Source organism: Cuculus canorus, chromosome 5 (genome assembly GCF_017976375.1).
Source record: "Cuculus canorus isolate bCucCan1 chromosome 5, bCucCan1.pri, whole genome shotgun sequence".
In the NCBI taxonomy this organism is placed as follows: Eukaryota; Metazoa; Chordata; class Aves; order Cuculiformes; family Cuculidae; genus Cuculus; species Cuculus canorus.
In genome coordinates, this window is record NC_071405.1 from 47,651,852 (window position 1) to 47,668,588 (window position 16,737).

At 34.7% G+C, this 16,737-nt stretch overlaps 1 protein-coding gene across 16 annotated transcripts in view; it reads right to left on the reverse strand.

Moving 5' to 3' along the window:
- Positions 1–16,737, reverse strand: part of LRRC4C (leucine rich repeat containing 4C) — a 529,117-nt gene that overhangs the window by 133,967 nt on the left and 378,413 nt on the right. For 13 of the 16 annotated variants that reach the window (XR_008449956.1, XR_008449955.1, XR_008449954.1 and 10 more), the window contains 2 exons: positions 5,402–5,486; positions 4,212–4,350 (listed from right to left, as the gene is read on the reverse strand). The gene's annotated coding sequence lies outside the window, so the exon portion shown is untranslated. Of the gene's footprint in view, positions 1–2,089; positions 2,159–2,751; positions 2,788–4,211; positions 4,351–5,401; positions 5,487–16,737 lie in introns of all 16 variants that reach the window. The other 3 variants (XM_054067046.1, XM_054067049.1, XM_054067047.1) reach the window with 3 other exon arrangements.

A 16,737-nucleotide genomic window follows, 5' to 3' on the forward strand; every position in this document is an offset into this window, starting at 1 on the left:
ATTATCACAATAAAACATTCACTAATCAAGTGTAAAAAGGATATCAGTAGCACTGGACACAATTGTTTGTGTGATCTTTTCCCTGCAGTACAGTGTATTGCCTCCAAAAAATACTGTTTGTGTATTGCCTTCAATCTTTTATTTTGCCGGTTTTCTAGGCAAGAAAAACAATGCCTCATTTATCATTTCACAAAACTGATCCAACATAGCCAATATGAAAAGTGAAAGCACCATGGAAAACTTTGGATGATACATGTAAGGCAATGTTTTACAAGCACTGACAAAGTGAGACAGAGGAAATATCTCAGTGCTTTCTGTTCAGTTCCTAAACTAGGGAATTGCTATCCTTCATGTCCATTCCCCACCATTGGGCAAACTCAGGTGGACAGCAAGTGATAAAAGCAGCTGTTACATCATCTTCTTCCTGTCTGGGAGCTGCCCTGGCAATGCTACCGAACACTTTACAGAATAGTGACTGGTGCTATGGTACACATAATGGAGGTCATTTGGTTCTGATTCCTCTTATGGAGCAAGATCATCATTAGTCAAAAGGGTGAACTGTGAAGAAAACTAAACACAGACTAGCAAAGGAACTTTGTTGTTCATATAGCGGGACGAACTTGTCTGTTCCTAAGTACAATAGGGCAATAAATGTATGTACAGGCAAATCTCTGCATTACAAACATGGACAACAGTTTGTTAAAATACACCTTTTCCTTTTTGACTGGTAATGCAAGTTAAAGAACTGAAGTTCTGTGTATGATTTGCGAGTTGGAACTAGATGATATTTAAGGTCCCTTCTAATCCAAACTGTTCCATGATTCTATGATGGGTATTGGAAGATTCTAGTGCAAAAAAAACAAGATATTTGCAATCATCGGTCATTTGGAGGAAGAGAAACGTGACTAAATCCTAAGAAAAGAGAATTCTGACCTGTAGATAAAGGAGTAGAGAAACTTTAAAACTAAATAAGTGTCACAGATGTTTAAGGTAAAAACTGAAGCCAGACCATTTTGCTTATCCAAAATAAAGTGAAAAGCAGTTTCAAGTTTTTCTAAGTCAGTGACAGCCCTGCCTTCATTTTAAATAAATATGAAGGAATCATAAAGGAATGTGTGGAACATATTATTCTTTTTCTTTTACCAAGCATTGCTGACAAGAAGCTGCTTGCATATGGAGACAGTACTTGAATCTTCTTATAACTACTTTCAAAAGGAAACAAATAGTTCTAAAAAACCTACTTTTGACTGCATGGATCTAGCATGAAGCTCCCTAATCAGTTTAGGGATTGAAAAGCGATCCTAAAAATCTAAGACTACATAAAATATGGTATACATAATCTCACAGGAACACTGATTTTTGTAATATAATCAAAACATGCAAATATAATCAAAACATGCCCTTACTACAAGAAGGCTAATCATATCCTGGGCTGCACTAGGGAAAGCATTGCCAGCAGGTGGAGGAAGGTGATTCTTCCCCTCTCCTCAGCACAGGTGAGGCCACATCTGGAGTACTGTGTCCAGTACCAGGGAGATATAGATAAAGCTAAAGAAAGTCCAACAAAAGGCCAGGAAGATGATGGACTTGAGCATCTCTCCTATGGGGAAAGGCTGAGAGCTGGGACTGTTCAGCCTGGAGAAGAGAAGGCTCAGCTGGAATCTTATTAAACTCTACCTGAAGGGAGAGCCCAAAGGGGATAGAGCCAGGCTTTTCTCAGCAGTGCCCAGTGAGAGGACCGGAGGCAACAGGCACAAACTGAAACACAGGAGATTCCCTCTGATCATGAAACATTACTTTACCGTGAGAGTGACCATGCACTGGTACAAGTTGCCCAGGCATGTTGTCGACTTTTCCCCTTGGAGATATTCAAAATACACTTGGACATGTTCCTGGGCAACTTGCTCTAGGTGGCCCTGCTTGAGCAGTGGGGTTGAACTAGATGACTTTCAGAGGTCCCTTCCACCCTCAGCCATTCTATGACTGTAATTTAATAGTTCATAAAAGTTTTTATGTGGAATGAAAGTAAGAAGCCTTATATTTGCTACAAATATTTTTTTCTGTTCTGTGCTAAAATTCTCTTACTCACCTGTGTGAATTATGTGTCTACCATTCAACTCAGAATTAGCAGAGGAGGATATTTTTTCTAAAAGAAATGCTGCTTTGAAGGAAAAAAAATACGAAAAAGACAAACCATAAGCAAAAAAAGTTAAACTTTTCCTGAGTTTGATCTTGGGACTGTTGTGTTACAATTGTGACTAGGACCTATACACACACTCAGAGCTAGTGTTACAACACTTATAAAATTACATTCATATCAAAACCTTATTCTTTAGGTTTGATGACAATTATTTTAGGGTACCCAGCATTTAATAGAGTATTAAACCTTAAGAGGTTATACATATTCACAAAAGTAACTACATATTTTAAAAAAGCATGAGCTTACTTTTTAGCCAGCAGAATAATTCTAGTTTCACTGAGGTCAATAACAAAATACCTGCTGACTTAAATAAGAGCATACTTTTACAGAGCATCTTGTTGGACGTGATTTTAAATTTTAACTTCCTTTCCAAACTGTCTGTGAGCTCAGCATCTCGAAGATCAACACTGATCTTCATTCTAATGTTTTTGCTACAGTTACTCCCAAAACAATGAAGGACAAGTTTTTCTGTTTCTAAATCATAAACAGCTCCTCACAACATGCACACATACATATACAAATGCACTTGTTCAATAACACTGTTAGCTTACCTTAATTTGGTTCAAAACAGACTGCAGATATTTTCCCTGAAATACAATGCACACGATCTCTACTGTAACAGCAACTGTGCAGCCTTTCAGTACTATTTTTTTCATAACCTATTCCAATTTTTATTTAAACTAATTAGTCCAAATTAGGAGGAAATGCATGTCAAAACCCTTATCCTATGACAAAATCAAATTGCAAAGCACAATTTTCATGCATAGTACTCCTAGCAAAGAACAGAAGCTCTGCAATACTACTACTACTTACTACTGCTACTGATAACGATATTGTATTTCTCTGTTATAGTTTCCAGCTCTTGGCAATGATCATGTTTTTCAACTTCCTATAAAATGTGAACATTTTTTACTGCTGTTAATTACTGTATTCAACATTAAAAAATCTGACTCACAAAATGGCTTAGAACAAATTTTGAAGTGTTTTCACTTCAAAAAAATGGCCCAAAATCCATAGGCCGTTTTCCTATGGCACTAATTTCAGGCTTAGAATTTGAAACTAGACAAATTCTCTCCTTTCCAAGACTGAATGATACTGTAATTAAACTGTTGTAAATTCCTCTATAGGTAGGAGTAATCCTTCAATTTCAGTGTAGTGTCTACAGTTTAGTGCAGATATAGATGGGAATAGATCATGGTTGTCATTCTCTATTTATGCCCCATCAAATATGCATTTGGTTTTGTAAATCATAGAATAATATAGGTTGAAAACAGTCAGTAGATTGAAAAAGGAATACTTTTGTTAATGTAAAATACAATTTACATGTATTGAGAATAATAATCTTACCTACATATGCTTCAAAACATTACTGAGAAACAATATAACAGATATATTATTCTATCTTGTTTTCATGTTTAGCATAAATTGAAAGTGAAATTCTGGTATGGGGAAAAGACGTTCAGTTTAACCGCTGAACCAAGGAAAAAGTAGCTCAGCAGATTTCTAAATTTTCATCTCAAAATAGTTAATAGCTTAGTTTAACCATGCAAGATCTCCCCCAAAAAAGATAGTTTTCAATATATTCTGGAGGAAGAGAAATGTTGTGTGCAAAGAGATCTTTGACAGACATAATTTCCAAAATGGGGGGAAAAAAATTATTCATGGCACAAATAACATCAGTCAGGGAGATAACTTGCACTTTCAAGATCTATTTTCAGTAAACTTTCTAAATAAATTATTTCAACTAAATACATTCGTTATGCTGTATACCTAAAACTTACACATCACTTTCATATATCAAATAAATCTCTATTGAACTTTTATTGATCAACATGGAAAAAAAACATGTACTTTTCACAGTGAATTTTCCAACTTCTTTTTTTTCATTTTTTTTCTTCTTAAATCATTAATGGGCCACTGGAACACAACAGAATCCTTTTCTATTTTTTAGAATTATCCTAATCCAAAATTCTATAATGCATATGATATAGATAAGAAACTAATTTCTTACCATCAATGCTTGCAGGACTGTGGCCAGTGACAAGGACATCAAAAGCATTACAGACAGGACTCACTGAGGTGGTATTTCCAAAGTCTTTGCATGATCTCAATATTGGTTATTTGATTTCTCTGCACACTGGTTACCCTGCCTGTAAAATGGAAATAGTGCTTATTGACTATGTTAAACAGGATGGACTCAGCATTAATTGAACTCAGGAGAGTAAAATTTCACAGTCACATCAGTGCATGATATGACATCATAACCACCGTATGATGTGCACTAAGCCAGGTAAGGCTAATAGGAAAAAAGGCAGCAGAGAATGTAAAAGCTCACTCCTCTAAATAATTATCCTTTACTGTAGCCTAGCAGTCAATATCAGATATTAAATAATTTAAAATGTGTTTTTATATAAATGTATTTTGACAAGCATTGACTCAAACTAGACTAAAAACTTGGGAACAATTTAGTACCTAGCAATAAATAAAGGCAGCAGGCACCACATTTGTGCTCACAAGTGCTCTGAAATATAAGTTACTTAGTAGACTAGTCTTCACCTTGAGTTCTCTAGATTTTCTCACTCAAGTGTTCAACTCTCCCTTCTATCTCCACATTCCCACTAGAACTGTACAACATTTAAAGAGTATATGAAATGTCAAATACCTGATTATCTTTCAGTATCATCTTAAAGAGTTGAATGATAACTTTAAAGACAATAATGAGCTTCTTGAAATTCTTTCGGAATTTACTTGGCTACTGCTGCTCTAGAACAGACCAATAGTCTGCCTAGTCCACTATTTCTAAAGAGAATACAGGATCATTTCGTAATAGATAGTTCACAACTTTTGTTTCATAAAGCAGTATAAATGGAAGAATAGCCAAGACCCATTTGCATTGGATTTGCACTTAAGCCCTGGAAAGGTTACAAAGGGAAAATGTAACTGCATTTCAGAGGCAATAAGAAGAAGCAGGTTTAACACAAAGTTCTAAAACTTGTGGTTAAGAACACTTCTTAGCCTTTATTGACTGCGTGTTAGAAATCTTGATAAGAAGCTAAGAAATCCTGCCTGTCACAACTAACGAAAATGATGGCAAGAATAATTTTTAAGTGCCTTTTCAATGATAATTTAGACTCAGTTTTCCTACTATTTCTCCAAATGTCTTTCCCAGTGGGTATGATACAGTTTTAAATTGAAACTTACCTTATTGAATCTGACCCCTTCTTAAAGATTTAGGGAGGAGTTTCTTGTTAAGGGCACTATTTCTGGTGATGAAGAGGGTAAAAACCTGCAATGAATGAAACATCATTTTAGGAAGCTGAACATCACCATTGTAAGATTGCTTGGAAGGAGCTGAAAAAAAAAACCCCGTAGAAGAGATAAACAGGAGTCTGCATTTGGTCAAAACTATTGCTTTTCTGCTTTTTCAGATCTTCTGTTTCTCATCTCTTGCACAGTCCTGCTAGCTTAGATTGAAACTCTGTTTTCTTACAATTGTATTGACTTGTGGAAGATAATTGCAAGTGTAGGTGGAAATTACAATCAACATGCTAATGAAAATACCTATCATTTAAGTGATAAGAAAAACAAGCTGAAGTTTTAAAATTTTCCAAAACCGAATACATTTAGTGAAAATGTAGAAGGTCAAAAGATATGGGCTTTCATATTAAATGTTTGAAGTGGGCCTTACATTCAAAGCCAGGCACAGTAGTATTTGTTAAATCCAACCCCATTTAAAATGTGTTCTACAAAGATCACCCAACCAAAATAAGTCATTACTTTTTGAAAATACATTTAATAACTCTGTATATGAAGGTATAGATCTGGAAGCAAGAATTAACCATCTGTGGCCCTAAAGCACGTATAGTATATTTTACTAGAATTCCTTTTCTGGAAGACAAATTTAGAAGAGGAGAGATATTTAGGTTTAAATTACAAATTTAATGCAATCTATCCCAAAAGCAAGGTTATAAAACTATTTCAACTTCATATTAAAAACTTTCCTCAGACATATGATAATTAAGAAAAATTAGTTTTAAAACAAATTACTGAAAATATAAAGCTACTATTTTTATAATTTGTTGTGTTTTTTTAAATTACTGCTCCTCCCCTCAGTTTTCTTAGAAAAACAAAAAAAGAAAATAGCAATATATCTATTAACTGATATTAAAAAATCAATAAATAAGTGGTTTCTAAGTATTTCTTTTTTATACAGGCATTTTCCTTTAAAATTCTCTTAGAGTTCAAGAAGTTATTAAAATCAGAGAATTACATTAAAATAGCTGTTTCATTTCCTGCATGACTAACACAGATGTAGAATCAAGGACTGGTTTGTTTCCACCTTTTATGCAGACAGATACACATTAGTATCTGTGTACCTAGATATTTTTCAAGCCATATGGCTATGTTCAATTGTTGTCATTGGCATGATTTTTATGGTCAAAACCACTGTAGGAATGGATATTTTCATGAAAGAAATTTTCAAACATCTGTGACAAATCATAGAGAAAGTTTCTCATATATTTATTCTAAACTAATGTAGCTTGTAGCTATCACAAAATATGTGCTTGCTTAATCTATAGAAGAATATACTAGAATAAGAGGTAGATGCAGACTGGTCTTTGAACTCAATAGTCTAGGATTTTTGTCTTCTTTGTAGGCAGTGGCATTGTTCCCACTACATGAGTGTGCTTAAGATAAATATTTCTTATTGTTCACATAAGAACTTCAACTTGCTAAAATTCTTCAATATAAACTTTTCTGAACAACATCAAAACATCACAGAACCTCACATTTTTCTACAAAAAGAGCTTCTAGGATAGATTTAAAAAGGCATTCTTGTGCTTAAAGTTGTGGATCTGAACATTCTATTTTGTCTAAGTGTATTAATTGCCCAAGTCTGTCTTTAAAATCCTTTCAAACAACAAAAATAGCAGGTTGTACATGTTTAAGGTCCATGTGTAACTTTTCAGGGGTAAGGAATATTTCTTGCAGGTAGCCAGCACCATTCATGTCAGATTAATCTTACTGAGATATCTGCCACTTTTTACTTTTTGAAAGACTTAATTTCTCTTTCTTACTTCATTTGAACAGAAGAAAACTAGCAGTTTGACACTATAGTATTAGGTGGGAGGCAGTGTATGGCTGGATTACAAGTCAGTCAGTAAGTATGCTGGTCAGTAAAAAAAAAACCCAAATCAAACAAAAACTTCTTGTAATGACCGGGGCAGAGACAGTATGCTCACGGATCCAATTTTTTTTCCAGAGCATGCTAATATTAAGACAGAGAAAACATCTGAGATACCACTTCCCTATCTTGCTGAAGAAAATTTCAAACACTTGTACCTTATACATTCCTTCTCTAGCAAACTGTTTGATGTTTACTCTGGGCTAGTTCTGTATTATACCCATGCCCACATTTGGGTTTTGATTCTGTAAGGTTTTTAAGTGCAATATTTATAGATCAGTCATGCTGATGAAGACCTAAACTCTAGAATGGCAATGATTTCTGCTTTGGTTAAATGACAGCAAGTATATAAATATATCCCAGCCCTTTGTCATGTGCATCCCACATCAAAACTGTGTGGGAGCAGAGGAGTTTATTGGGCAAGGTGCGAGAAAGGGAAGCTTTAATTACTTGTACATTATTATACATAGTGTGGTGTGGAGCTCGGTTGTCATAATATACAGCAGAATGCATGTACATTCCCAGTGTTGAACAGCACTGAGAGGATTTGGAGAGGCACAGGTCATTTGGGGAAAATATACTTCCATCACAATCCAGGCACAGGTTTGCTGCTCTTTGGCAGCACAAGCTAGGGGATCATCATGTAGTCACTAACAACCAACAAAAACTATTAATTACAAATCAAGACATTTGGAAAGGCTTAGAGAAAGTGATCTGAACAAAGAACGGGTTAAAGGCACAAACAGTTTCATGGGTATGAGTGTCAGCACAAAACTTTGCACTGATGAATAAGGTTAATAAGAGAAGGTAGAATCTACAGAAAGCATAAATATAAAATTTTAAAATCGCCTGGGAAGAATATAAAGAAATAAGGCAGCAATGAAAGATCAGATAGAGGCATAAGGTTTAAACATGCACACACAGAACAATGGAGGAGTTAATTAGACACAAAAAGGCAGTCTGAATTTCTTTAATAAGAAAATCTCATGTTTTAGCAGTAATCTCAAAGGACCTGAACTAAACATAATTTGAACAGGAATTTAATGGCCTAAGTGGTACGAAGCATGTTCCTCCTAGTGTAACCATTTTTTACCTCACTTAATTCCTTGAGAACAAAAGTAATCTAGCAATTTAGTACAATGTGTCTGCTGGCAAAGGTGGTATGGGAATATCAAACTGAAAACTAGAAAACATTTATATATTCCTGTCTTTGATAACAAGCCTTTTCTTTCAATAAGCTCTGTACAATCTATGATTAATTTTTCATAACATTCAGAATAGTTATCTAATAACTTTTTATTAAAAAAAAAACCTTTGCTGTTTTTATGGATGAAACAACCAAGTTAACGACAAATAAAGGACAGAGAAAATATGTTACTTCAGTATGAAATGCTCTGTCTATAGCATTCTGGTTTTGTTCTTAGGGTTTTTTTTAATTATTTTTTACAAGGCACAAATTAAATCATAGAGCCACAATTTTGGCTGTAAAGGATCTCCAGGAGTCATCCAGTCCAGTTTCCTGCTCAAAACAGGTCTAATTAGAACAGGTCGCTCAGGGCATATCAAAAAATGATGCGTCAAGGAATAATGAATGAATAGAGAACATTTGTATTGGCAGTATTTCAGCAAAGTAAGCTAAGAGAAGTTATGACCATTATGCAAAATTATCAGCTGGGCATTGTGGGACACCCAGTCACTTTCTGTGAGTTCTATTGATATCCTGCTGTTCCTTTTGATTCTCTGGTGCCCTGTACATATTCAATATTGAAAATCAAGTTGGAAGGAACTTCTTTAACATGGATAAATTAATCTTAATTTCCAGTCTTTAAATATATACATAAAATAATAACTGTTACAGTGCAACTATTACCTAAATGTGTCATAAGCATCTGCATTTGCATTTCAAATTACATTGGATCATTCCAGAAGAAACTGGCCTAATTTGGCCTACATACATTTATGCTGTAATTAGATCTAATACATCTTTCTGTATTATTAGAAGTCAGGCTAAAATGAAGTTTCATAAAAGGTAAAGCACAGCAACTTTTTCTTTTTTAATCTTTATAAAAAATATGTAATGTTTTCTGTAATATATTGATATATAACCTAGAATATGTTTCTTTTTCTTAGAGAAAGTGAAAGATTCAATCCAAATAAAATTACAGAAACTATGAGATTTAGAGTATGAATATACTAAGAAATTGATTTACTGAGGTTATAAAAATATTCAGCTTTCAAATGATACTTGAAAAAAATTGAAAACATGTAAGATAGTCTCTGGCCAAGCATGGTGCATGTCTATTGCAATGCGAGGCCAAATGTGTCCTAAAGATTGATTCTCAGATATTTCTAACTACTACTGGCCAGTTCCTACTTGACTTGCTCAATTACTTTGTAAGAATTACCTCCATCAGAAAAACTCAATTATTTGTTCATCTATGTAAAATGATTGTCAGCTATATTTCCACCTATTTATTTTACACATACATATGTCCATATGAGTGTATATGTGTACACTTACTTTGCCTGCTCCTTACAAGCAGAATAAGAATAATTTTATGTATAAATAGGGCTCTAAATATTACCCTGGAGAAAATAACTTGGAGATACTACTAAAATTTAACAAGTTTCATATGAGGAAAGGAAAATGAAATTATCAGAAGACATGAAAACTCTATCAAGGATCAGCATATAAATTGAGTTATTTCCTGAAAACTGTCATTCTTGTGCCAAAGTTCAGAGAAGAAATAGAGACGTCTGCTCTGCCCAAGTATTTCTATGCTGCATGCCAACACTATCATAGCATTAAGGTGACTGAAATGGAACCAACTCATTAGAAAACCAGAATGAAAAGAGACCCTCTTCTTCTATTTCTTATTACCTGTGCAAGAACAACAAGTGTATTGTAAAGATGTCCAAAAGGATCTTTTATTTAATGTTGTTTCATTAAATAATCTTTTCTGTATAGGATTCAATGAAGGTAACACTGATGGAAAATGCAGTAGAATGCACGTCTGGCTTTGTATGCTTTTTTTCCATGTTTGTAAGACATGATCATAGACCTGTGGAAGACTAGCTATGAGATGAGAGTTTTGATGGATGCCTAAAGGATTGTACATGATTTATACCAAATGGCTTATTTAAACTGTTAGGATGCATTGTCTTTAGCTCTCAATATAACAGTTAATAAAAAACATTAAGAGAATCACATTTTTTGCATGAGGTCTTAAAAAAAAGCAAGACCAATTACTAATTATTTCCAATAGGGAAAAAAAATCATAACTCTAAAACGGTCCTGTACCTTCTCCAGAACACAGCTATTATGAGAAAATAAGCAAGACCAATCTGCATTTGTACCATTATAAGCTGATTTCCATTAATTGTTCTAGACACTCACATGAGTTGAAGTAAAAATCAGCTTAATTCGCAGCGACAGAAGAAAAGTGGGGTAAAGAAAATTTTCTAGCTTTATGAATATGTAACCACAAACTTCTACAAACTGCACTGCAAGCTTGATTGTAATTCAAATTCCAGAATGTTGAAATCACCTCACAGAAATCAATGAATTTTTATGTCCCCCATTCCAGGTAAACTCAGCAAATACACGAGTCAATTCTTGATTTTCTCCTTGCCCTCAGTAACCACTCAAATAACAAACGTTGCAATGTAATGGCACTTCACAGGAGAAAAAAGGTTGCATACAGACTTTTCCAAATGTTTGTATTTGACCTCATATCACAAAGTACACATTTTATGTGTGCATTTCCTATGTTTTCCAGCCTTTTCTTAAACACTGATGGATGTAAATCAATTCATCTTTGAGTAATTCTCAAGTTACTAGAAATGTACAAGGCAAAATGAAGAGGTACTAAAGCCACATGAATTTGCCACAAAATCAGAGACTGAAAGCAAACCCATTTTATCAAGGACACTGTTAAGAGCTGTTCAGTTACTCTGTAACAGGGTCCTACAGCCACATTGTATTAGAGTAAAACAAACTTCAGCCATTCTCTTTGTTAATATGGAACTAAACCTTTTGAAGATTGCAGGCCCATGCTTAGTAGCCTTCGATACAAACTAGCCCAACAACCAGATATGAGAATCTGCAATCATAGTAATACAAATAAAACGTGCCCTGTAAACTTTTATGCCCTGAATTGTTGCCATCCCTAGGATGTATATACTTTCCCTGGAACATTTAGGTAAAGTCATATCTACTGCTTGACAGCTGTAAAGAAAGCACAACTTTACTAGTGGAATTGACCCTAGGTAATGTGTGCTCTGCATGATACCAAGAGATTCTAGTCTATGTTGGAGATTGTTGCAGCTTACTAGAAGGAAAGTCTGAAATGTGCATCAAAATAGGAAGCATGGACAATAACAGTCAGAAAGCTGTGGTAGCTATCTTAGTAAAAAAATGGCTAGACAGGGAAGAATATTTCCTTCCTTCCTATGCCCCTCAGAATTTCCCAGTTGGAAACACAAATGTTTCACACACATGAAAGTTACATAAATTTGCATAACATGAGCTTATGGGGCTGTAAAAAGAAGCAGAGATAAACTGTCTGTGATCACACTTGTCTCTCCTGCTCTGACTCACAACAAAAAGGATCAGTATCCAGCTGTTCTAAGTCATGCTTGGTGCCTTCATTGTTTTGGAAAGAACAGTTAGTTTCTTCATTTAGCCTTTCCCTTAATTCAGTATACTACTCTACAGTTCAGCTGTCACTCGAATGAAAAAGATGTGGGGAAAAGAAATTTAAGCATATCTCATAAGTGTGCAATTGTTTCCTTCTGTGAAAAACAATAACCTGCCTTTGAATTTAGAAATAGCTGCCTTGCCAGTAGAATTGTAGAAAAAACCTTGATTTTCACACATCTACTTGTTGGACTAGCCATGTTCTAATGGTCTGTGTGAAGTTAAGTCCCAGGTGAAAAATAGATTCATTTCCCTTTGTAAAAATTTCAGCATAATTAGCTCAAACTGTTTTTCTGATATTCTTGCACTTCATTCACATACACTGGCTCCCAAATGACTATTAACAATTTGCCTCTTGAAAGGGATCTTCACTAGTTTAAGCAACCAGTTTAATTAACTTATCTTACTGCAGTTGCCGTTTAAGGAAAACAAGTCATTCTTGCAATCTGGGAAAACAATTGCTGTTTGATACTGTGAGAGTCTGAAGTCAGGCTGTAAAAAGCAGAATTATATTACCATTATTTTCAAGTGAGAGAGGTAGTACAAACCAGTCTGTCCCCAATTTTAAAACTAAGAACAGGTTTGTTCTTTGAATATCAATACAAAAAGAAACACTAAAATTTAGAAATAAAGTAAGTTTATGAGGTTTGAATGTAAAAATAAACTTTGCTTTGGCTCTAGAACCCCTGTTTTGTATTTAGAAAATTAGGCCCTTTAGCATAATTTTTTTCACTATTCTACCTCTTTCACAAGATAAACTCTCATTCTTTTTGATAGGCACTCAAACTTGTTTAGAAACAATTCAGTAGTAGATATTCCTCTATCTTAGGTCCAATATTTCAGTGTTAGAAGTTAGAGATCAGAAAGTGTTTCCCAATGCTAAACATGGAAAAATTTGCTACAATGTAACCTAGTACATATCTGTTCCAGTTTGATCTAAAATAGAACCAATTTGCTAACTTTTGCCTAAGTAGCTTCATTTTCTGAAAGTTAGCTACATGTTTTTCAGACAGTGTCTGTCTCTAGAAGTGATAAGGCTTAAAATTTATCACCATTGCAATGGGGCATTGGTATGACAAAAGGCTATTGCTTATACTTATTTCTAAAGAAACCATGGTTATCCTTGAGTTGGTGGAATGATGTAAGTCAAAAGGGCAAAACAAAGGTCACATCTGCAGGGAGGAGCAGACAGAATAGGTGACCCAAAACCTGACCAACAAAGTATTTCATTCCATATATTTCATATATTTCATATATTTCATTCATTTCATTCAGTAGAAAACTGAGAGATCACGAGGGTCAAGCCCTGTTCTTTGATGGCTGGCCGCTAGTAAGGACCTCATCCATCCTTCTGCCCCCTGATCCTGGATCGATGCCTTCCTGAATCCCATTTCTGAGTCCATCTCCCATTTGCTGCAAAGTCCAGTCCAGTACCTTTCCTGTGCCTGCTCTGCAACATCAGTGGTTGCATTCTATAATGGGGGGGGGTGTGTGTGTGCAGGAGAGGGGGAGGTGATGTGGGGGGAGGGACAGTTTTATGTATTTGTATATATTTTGTTATTTTCTTATGATGTATTTTGAGTTAGAGTCATTTTTCTGACTCTAACTCAGTCTTGCCTATGTAACTTCATTTTCTGCAGGCTAACTGCATGTTTTTGAGACAGTTTTTCTTTAGAAGTGATAACACAGGACACTGGAATACAGAAAGGCCAAAGTTTATACTTACTCATATAGTAACCAAGGCCATCCTTGAGCTGGCAAAAAAAAATGTCACACCTGCAAGGAGGGGCGGACAAGACAGGTGACCCTGAACTGACTAACAGACTATTTCATCTCATATACGTCATACTCAGTGTAAAATAGGGAGATCATGAAGGTCTTTTCCCTTTTCTTCACTGGCCAATGTCCAGTGAGGACCTCATCTGTCTGTTTGCCCCTAATCCTGGACCCGTACATTCCTGAATCCAGTTCCTGAGTCCAGCTCCCTCTTAGCCATGGACCTATTCCCTTGTGTCTGCTCTGCAACATTTGTGTTGATGCACAGTCATCAAGGAGTGGGGCCGCTAGCTCATATATTTGTATATATTTTATTACTTTCTAGTTATTTTCATTATTAGGATTATCATTTCATTAAAGCTGTAGTTTTAGGTTCCATCCCACAAGTCTTTTCCCTCTTATTTTCCTCTCACATTTCTTTGGGGTGTGGAGGGAAGGGAATTGAGAGTCCAGCTGCAGGGTTTTAGCTGCCAAAATTAGCCAGGTTGGTGCTAAACTGTGACATCTTAGTAATATTATGTTCCTTTTTGTTTTTATTATTTCATGAAAGTAAAAGTACTTTTGAAGAAGTCAAAGAGTTTATAAATGTTTTGTCCACATCCTCAAGTACTTCAGGCTTATTTCCTACATCATATTCTGCAATGCTTTGTTAGATTCAGTTTTTAAGCAACTGTCAAATCATTCTAGCAAAACAGCTATTATTTTATTATTCAGGTGTTTCTGTCTGTATTTAACATTATGATTTTCCAGCTAACATTATTTGGCTTCCATCGCTTTTTCTCTTCTGGAGAAATTGCAGCTGTATCAAACACAGTACTGGGTCTTAAAAGGATAAAAGACCACATGTCACACATTTAATCAAACTTACTTAAATTCATGTCCTTGCTCATACTAATCTGATGACCAATGCATTCCAGATACTCAGATCTCTTGGTAAGTGTAATTTGGATCAACAATTTAGGAATGAGAGAAATACACGTAATATATATTACAGTGAAAAAATGAAGATAAGAGAGAAAAATGTCAATGTAGATGACTCAGACCGATGATTTTCTACTCTTCATGCTACATTTGAAAAGTGACAAAGTTGATGCATGACAATGTACAAATAACTATTACTTGCAATGATGTCTTTGTCACTCCCATAAAAATGCTTGTGTGGGTTTTATTAAGAGAAAAAGAAAGAGTTTGAAAATCTCTTTAAGAATATTGCAGGGTTTAATAAAAGCATTATTGCTGAGTATCATCCTACAGTACAGCCATTTTCAATGCATACAACACATGGATCTTTTAATCCAAAATAGAATGAAAAACACGTTCTTTCCACAGATATTTTGGTTGTTAAAATTCACTTTCAGAGAGTATGAGGAAAATACAAATGACCTCAGCCTACTGTTACCCAACTGATTACATCATCATTAATCATAAAATAGCTAGGAAGTATGAGTATATTGTTTAGGACTTTCTATTTGAATGAGCATATATATACCACATTCAACTGGCATCATATTTATGCTATAATAGTATCAGTTGAAGAAGCTGCATCTCTATGTGTACAGGACTGAAGTCTGAACTGTTTTTCATTTTGAAGTTTTCTTTTAAAAACTACTTAATGAAAAAAAACCATATCTTTGTAAACAACCATTCTAGGCTGGTTTGGGCAGTTATGAAAAGCCTTTAATATTGTAACTTGACAACTGTTCGGCATAAAAAAGAAAGAAGGAATATTTCCCAAAAAAACACAGAAGAAAAGGACTATGAATATCTTATGTTCTATGCAGTTCTCAAAAGCACTATTATTTAAATCATTACTTTCAGTACCTACAATTCTAAACAATGAATTCACTGCAAAATCATCAAGTTAATCCTAATTACTCTTTTTGAACAATACTTATAAACTAGAAGTTAAAGCTTTGTAAAAGCCAACTCAAATCAAAGGTCAATTAGGGTATTAACAGATGTGGTACTCAAAAAACATCACCTAGCATCCTAGCTTGCATTTGAAAATGCTTCAGTTTCCTACTATATCCCATATTTCTTGAACTTGACTGAATCATTTAGATTTGTTAGGCTTCAGTCCCATCTCTTGACAGACTTTCAACTTCAAGTGCAGTTTTGTAAAGAAATGCTTTAAAGAATTCTGTTATTTCAGTTAATATGGTAATGTTAACATGACAGAGGCTTTTTAAGTAAGAAGGAGGAAAGCTTTTCTGCTGCTATTAACAAAGTTTTTCTAAGTTTTACATTTTCTCAGGTTTTATATAAAATTAAACTAATTCACTGCAGAGTTTTAATGTTCTGTGAGTCATAGCTAATTGCAAATGTACATTCACTTTTGGAAGATCTAGTCCAAATGCAGTCCTCACACAATGAGACATTTATGTTCATAGCGGCTCTGTTTCATATTCAAAAAGATTTATATGGAAAATATTCATATTAGATCCACTTCCTCACAAAAAAAAGTAATATCTAAGCAGAATTAATAATCTCAGTGAAAAGCACTGAGATTCTGAAATACTAAAAACATTTGTATGACCATTTGCTAATTCTCTGGTTTAAGGACCTTCTGCTTTTTCTTCAAGTTGAACACCAAAGCAGTGAAGACAACTGTGTGCTGAATATGTATTTTGCTAACTTTATAATAAATTTAATCTCTACATGGACTCTTACTCTCAAAGTTCCTAATTTATCCTTTCAATACAATACACAGTGGTGCAGAAATCCAGTAGAAGGCCTTGCAACCACTTTCACTTGAGGATTGAAAAAGTCTGTAGTTCTTGTACTAATCTAAAGAGAGGACTGTTCAATCTGCTGACATAAAGGCGACTTCCTTTTGATAAGTTAGTATCAGGCCACATGTTGGGCAAATCCTATGTC